Below are 7,147 nucleotides of genomic sequence, written 5' to 3'. Positions count from 1 at the left end.
CCCTCTCCAGCTGAAGAAATCCCAGAGCAGGGCAGCAGAAACTGGACATCAGGTCTTCATCCATCAAGTAAAAACCCATCACTTCTTTATATCTATTGATTTTATACATAGATGTAGAGTCATAGAATGCTTTGGGTTAGAAGAGCACCTTAAAGATCATCTAGTTCCAACCCCCAAAATATTTACTTATATACTTATATATTACTTATATTATTATACTTCTATATATTGCTTACATACTTATATGTAAAACCTTATGGTAAAACCTTATATATAAGTATATTATGTTATGTAAACATATACATAATTCTATTTATAAAATATATATCAAATATAAAAGTGTACATCTATATAACCTTATATACTTACATATATGTAAATATATACATTAATATAAATATTATATATACACACACGTATATACTCACATATAGATTTTGTATTACTTTATAGACTTGGTATATTACCTTTAATATTTATATATATAAGATACATCTATAGAATCATTCTATGAGTCTATATGAAAATATATATACATGTATATACTTATATAGACATTACATCACTTTATATACTTGGTATATCACCTTTTATATTTTTTTATATTTATATCACATATAGCTATTACTTTATACACTTGGTTTCTTACTTTCCATCAACTAAAAGCCCAAAGCAATGAGCACAAGATCTCACTGCACCCACCACCACTCCCAGACCCACACAGGGAGGTAATAAAACCCCCTTTCCCTGGAAGCAGAGTAGGGAAAAACATCCAAAAAAACCCCTATTTCCAAAACTCTTCCAGCAAATCAATATTTCTGGCTGTATTTCCCCATCAGCTCCCAGTGCAGCCACAAGGGAGCTGGGCAAGCTGTGGGGATCCCCTCAACGCTTCATGAATTTCAAGCACAGACAATTGATTCCATCACCAGGAATTTGAACTGGAAAAGGGGAAAAAAATATATATATAAAAAATGAGCTCTTCACCATTCATTAATTTTCTCTAAAATTCATTCATCCAATTAGGCAGCTGAAATGGTGCGTTGTAATTTAGATACCCTGTAACACACCATGACTGCTGAGGGTTTCTGATTTAAAGGGAACAGAAACAGAATAAATCCCAGGCTACAAGCACTTCAAAACCTCATTTCCTTCTAGTTATGAACCAGGAAATCATGTGGAGAAACCAGGAGAGAGCCAGAAAAATTTAGGTTGGGCACCAAGAAACAGAGCAGGTTCTTCACTGAGCAAAGAAGGAGTTTGAGCCTCAGCTCTGAGTTTGGGGGGGAGATTTTTCCTTTTCAAAATATCTCAACATTGATCATCACTGAACCTGAAATGAGGGCACCCACCCTCGTGTCCCCACCCAGGAGAGCATCTTCTCCAGCAACACCAACTTGTTAACTGGAGCTTCATTTTCCACCTCAGCATCTTTATCAGCAGGGAGAGGGACTGGGCAGGACCACTGCCAAGGTCCACGCGTCAGCTTTGAACAGCCATAAAGAAGGTGATTTCAAGTGACCCCTTTGCCATTACAAGTCACCTCAATCTGCTGACCCAGGTGGAAATGGACATGATGGGTAATGAAGCAGTGACTGACCTGAGGGCCCTACGGGTGGGGGCAGCCAGGTCTTGCTGCTCCATGAGGCACGACCCATTTTGCAGAGAAGCAAAGCAAAGCACAGTTGGTTTTCAAGGTATTTTTCAAGTTGAAGAAAGTTGAACTCCTAGAAAAAACAACAACAAAAAACAACAACAAGCAAACCAACCTCACCAAGGTACTAAAACACCTGGAAATGAGGTTTTTCTGAATTTCCCTCACTGGGAGCTGGGCTGCTCCACCCACTCAACTGCAAGATGCAGTTTCGTGGCTTGATTTAATACAAAGAGGGAAATCTGGGGCTGGTTTGAGGCAGTGGGAGGATCCCACAAGTCAACCACAGGCTGGGGAAGAGAACTGGGGGTTCACATCCCCCCCCAGTTATGCCAAAACCCCCTGACTGGGCTCAGGACCCTGCTCCATCTCAGGGCTACAGCATCAGGCAGCATAAATAATACAACAAGAAATACTTCAGTCAGCTGGCTTCAGCCTTTCAGGAAATATGGAGATATATATATAGGTATGTGTTTAGAGTTAGAGGCAACTCATCATCCCAACACATGAGCTCTCACCAAGATCTGCAGGATTTAGGGTGAGATCCAGAGATGCACTTTAGGTGTATGACTTGGGCAGTCTAAAAAAAGTGATGGGATGCTCTAGGACCTGGCTTCCAGGTGCAGCTGGTGCTGAAATTCCAGAAGGAAAGTGTCCTTTCCTGGCTGTGTCAGAGGACTTTCTTGATGTCCCACCAACATCTCAGGGCACACCAGTGTTTGAATCCAATGTTCTCTGCTTCAGCCCAACATCTTGACTCCCAAACCCCTGATGGGGGGAATCATGGGGCTTTCCCACGCCATCACATTTCTCTGTGGAAGTATTTTTTCCCCTGACAGCCAGGATGCCTCTTGCAAGGAGGAGAACCACCTAAAATCTCTGCCTGGGGAGGTGTTGGGAGGAGGAGGTGACCAAAACCTTCTCAACCTGGTCTATGCCCCAACAGGCAGCTTGTGCTTTTCTCCAAAAAAAACACAACCAAACTCCAGAAAGTCAGAGGTAAGAGCTGGGGGAGAAAAAAGGAAACTCCTGGTTCCAGGTCCCTGTCAGCACAGAGACAAAAAAAGTTCCCTTTCCCCAAAAGCCTCCCAGAACAACAACAAAAAGGAAGTAGTAAATAAATTTCACTGAGCCTTTTGAAAACGCTGTAATTGCATTTGTGGTCTAATTGCTCCTGGTTTTACAGCCTCATTTCTTGTCATAAAATTAGTCCCACTTCTTATGTTTTTCCTTTGCTACTGGGCTGTGATTATGATTTTTTAATTGCTTTGGGATGTTGATCTCTCCCACATCTCCCCAGGGAAGGGGGTGAGGAACCTCATCCTGTGGCCGGTGTGGAGGATGTGGTGGCTGCTCAGCTCCTTGGGTGAATATTTGCATTAATCTCCCCAAAATTGTCTTTACCACCCAAGAGCAGAGCTGGGCCATGCAGAAAAGGGAGGAACCAGTTATTGGAAACACAGCAATTCTTTGCAGGACTTTCTGGGGAAAGAGAGACCCAAACCACAACCATCAGGAGTGTAATAAGAGCAACAGAGGAAACGAAACCACCTGAAAAAGATAAAAGCTGCAGCCTATGTAACCCTTTTAATAACCATCTCAAACAGCACCAGCTTCTCCTCCCTGGCTCTCCAGAGCAGTATCTATATTTGTTTTCTTTTTGATATACAGCTGCAGTAGGAAACCATGCGTGAAGTTTATTAAGCCCGAGTAATTTTCTATCAGTTCTACGTGCTATTGATTTCATCTGTGCTGTTATCTTGCTTTGCCTGAACCTGAGAAGTCATTTAAAACCAAACCAACAAAAAAGACATCTAATTCTTCAAAAAATGTGCCTATTATGGGATGTTGCTGTTTTGGATGCATTAACAACGTGCTGAAAATGCATGAGTTGGAGATACAAACCTTAATAAGGAGAGTTTGATGGTCCCAAGACTAGAACAGAGGGAGAAGCTCGAGTTGAACCAAACCACAGGGCTGGATCTGAACTTAACGCCACAAATTTCTTTCTCAGGGGTGGAAGGAAAATTGGATTTGCTCTGGCTGTCAGCCAGCCTTGCTTCAGCCTGAACCAGCTCTCCACTGCCCAACCTCTCCCACGTCCTTGGAGTTACTCCCAGTTTATGGCATAAGAGTGAGCTCAGAGCAGCTCTACCCAGTGCCCGGCGGTGCTCGGAGCTGGCGTGGGTCCCACCTTGGCCTTGCAAGTCTTGCACCGTGTCAGAAATGCAGATCCTCAATGCAGAGAAACAAACCTTGAAGCTCTCTCCAGACCACAGAGAGGTTGCAAAGATCTTCAGCCCAACCCAGAGCTTCTCATGTGCTCCTTCATGAAATGAGAGGGGTTGGGGATGGAGGGCACCAGGTCCTGTGGGTGCCCCAGCTGAGGACCAGCCATCCTAAGCTTTTTTTTTCCATAGCTGGATCTTCAGCCTCATGCTTTGGTCTTCAAAAATCCAAAAGCTAACAGTGACAGAGCAAGTCAGACACGGGGCCCAGTCAACTCCAAACCTCCCTGGAGCCATGGGATGCCAGGATTTGGGTCAGGCCCATCTGTACTCAGTTCATTGGCTCTCTCAGCTAACTGGCACAAACCACCCTGCAGTGACATTTAAAACATATTAATTAAGAAATCAAAACATAGTCTTCTAATTTTGCCTGTTCTCCAAGCACAGCTCTTCTCAGTCATGGGGACAACCTGCCTCTCTCCAACCCTGCAGCTCTCCCTACCCTCCCAGAACTAGAGCTGTCCTTTTTTCTCCCACTTCCCCATGGTTTTAGGTCACCTTCCTTTTCCAACACCAGTCAGACCAGTGAATACCAGGGACATCAACCACCCCAGACCCACAGCACGAGAAGAATTTGTCCTGGCTAGGTTTAAAAAAAAAATAAAGAGCAAAGTACAGCTGAAGGCTGCAAGATGAGTTGCGGGAATGAAAGTGCTTTGTGGGACATCATCCAATTCCTTTTTTTCACCTGCCTCTGTGCCAAGAGACACCAAAGATAGCTGGGAGCTTCAGAGACCTCCAAAACTTCATCCTCCAAACTCAGGGGGGAAGACCTTGAGGGACCAGGGAGGAAAAATCCCCAATGAGTTTGCTAAATCTTGGGAGCATATGCAAAACTGAGAACTGAGGGGAAGCAGCAGGACTGCTCCCCATGGCAGCAGCCTTTAACCCTGGGCTTGCCCCAGGCATTCTCCAAACTCTCCTGGAGAGCATCTCTGCAGCACAACATGGCACCTCTTGGCAGCCCCAGGAGAAGGGTGGAGGATGAGCTCCAGCTTAAATCTCCTCTGCAATTCAGCTCATCACCAGCACCTGTGGGCAATTTGGGAAGGGGCTGAACACCTTTTATCCCCTCCCAGCCGTTGGTCTCCTCGGGATATTAAAGGAATTGCTGGTGTTGGGTTTGTTTTTTTTATCCACATATTGAAGAGGGAAGAGATGAGCAGGGGGGAAGAAATGGCAGACTTCATCCATAATGTCTCATCATCATCCAAAGGCAGCCAGGAGCTTCCCAGAGAGCAGAGGAACAGCCCCACAGCTCTGACATTTGCGATGCATTAAGTTTAAACATTTTCACTAAAGAAAAACAATCTGTTCAGACTTGCTTTATGATTCATAGTAATTGCAAATAGAAGCAGTTAATACAATTGTCCAGCTGAGACCAGCGGGCTGGGAACATGTAGCAGTGAGCTGTACAATCAGGGAAGGTTGGGAGGGAATTTAAGTGCAGGTTAAGCAAATGCATTACTTTAATAACACACAGAGACAGTCCTTGTAGTTATAAAGAGGATAAAATAAATATTGTACCAGAAATCTACAGAATGGGAGGTTTTATCACCAAGAACTGCCCGCTTGCTATTTACTTTCAATTTAGGTTTTACAAAAGCTGCACTCACCATGTTTTTATGTATGGGAGAGAATGACTTGAATTGACAAATGACCTTATTTCTCCTGAAGTTTTACAAGGGAGACTCAGTTTCTCAGAAAAAAATGGTCACCTCCCAGCAGTTGTCCTGGAGAGAGAAAAATGATTTTTTTTAAATTCTTTTTTTCTTTCTTTCTTTCTTTTTAAATTTTTTTTTTCTTTTTTTTTTTTTTTTAAAAAGGGCTATAATTCAAAGAGGAGATGGTGCTTCTGCTCCTCTTGGCCTTGGAGGTGGGCCAACCTCTCTGACTTCTCCAGATGACAGAGGGAAGGGACCTGCTGCTCTGCAGTGCTTTTTTTGTGTTTGAATTTCAGCCCTTCCCTTACTCCATCTCGGATGTGACCGTGGTGGCAGGAATGGTCTGGGAGGATAATCCAGTTTTGGAACATGGCTCTGACATTGTGTGTGACCCTACTTTGTGTTTCCCAATCCTAAAAAATAGGGTTTTCTCCCCTTTTAAATAATTAACTTCAGCTGGTTCAGTGTGAAGAATGTAAAGAGAAGGGAGAAGGCAAAAAAGAAGCTATCAAAAGATATCATAATCATTTATCCAGCTGAGCCAAACCCTGGCTCTCCAGAGATGAGCTATAGTGCTTTATTTATTAAAAGATATTTCTGAGGGCAACACATTAAATTAAACTGTCTTGTTCACAGCCTCCCGACTTAACGACACATAAACAGCTAAACAAAACAGAACATTGGCTCATTACAACCATTTATAAAATATTAAGAGTCTTAAAAATTAATTATTCACAGGCACCTTCCTCTTGTTCATGGGGGAGAACGAGGCTGCACAGGCTGGAGCAGGTTACCTGCAGGAGAGACAGAGGGGAGATGTAGGTGAGACATGAGGAGGAAAGTCTTCACTGTGAGGGTGGTGAGAGCCTGGCCCAGGTTGCCCAGGGAAGCTGTGGCTGCCCCATCCCTGGCAGTGTTGAAGGGCAGGTTGGATGGGGCTTGGAGCAACCTGGGCTGGTGGGAGGTGTCCCTGCCCATGCAGGAGGTTGGATCTAGATGATCTTGAAGGTCCCTTCCAACTCAAACCATTCCATGATTCTATTACATGGTTCTATGAAATGTTGTTGTCAAAGTCCTTCTGCATCTTAGCTGGTGTCCCCTCTTCTTTGCAGGTGATTGATTAATGAGCTGGGTTAATTCTGGGGTGGCAGTGCCTGGATGGTGGCACCTCCACAGAAGGCTGCATCCTCCAGCATCCCCCAGCCAGGAAATGGGCTAAGAAAAGCAGGATGAGAAATACAAAAAAATAAACATTCAGCCCTCAAAAGAAAATAAAAAACCAGACCTAAGGGAAGGGCAGCTCTTGCAGGACACCCCAGGACCATGGGTTACTTTGCATGGGTGCAGAGGCAGTAAACAAGACTGCACACAGAGGGTTCCCTACCAGGGCAAGGAGACAGGGAATGCAATTTCCAAGTCGCAGAATTTAGCATAAGAAGGTAATGGGATTGCAGTGGCTTTCCCGTAAATGTCATTGCTGTAATTAGGAGAACAATTATTGTCAACCAGCAGAATTGTCCCCTATCTGTCATTTCAGCAGG

The sequence above is a fragment of the Chaetura pelagica genome, unplaced genomic scaffold, assembly GCF_000747805.2.
Source record: "Chaetura pelagica isolate M959 unplaced genomic scaffold, ChaPel_1.0 scaffold1081, whole genome shotgun sequence".
NCBI lineage: Eukaryota > Metazoa > Chordata > Aves > Apodiformes > Apodidae > Chaetura > Chaetura pelagica.
Note: the sequence above shows the minus strand (reverse complement) of the source record.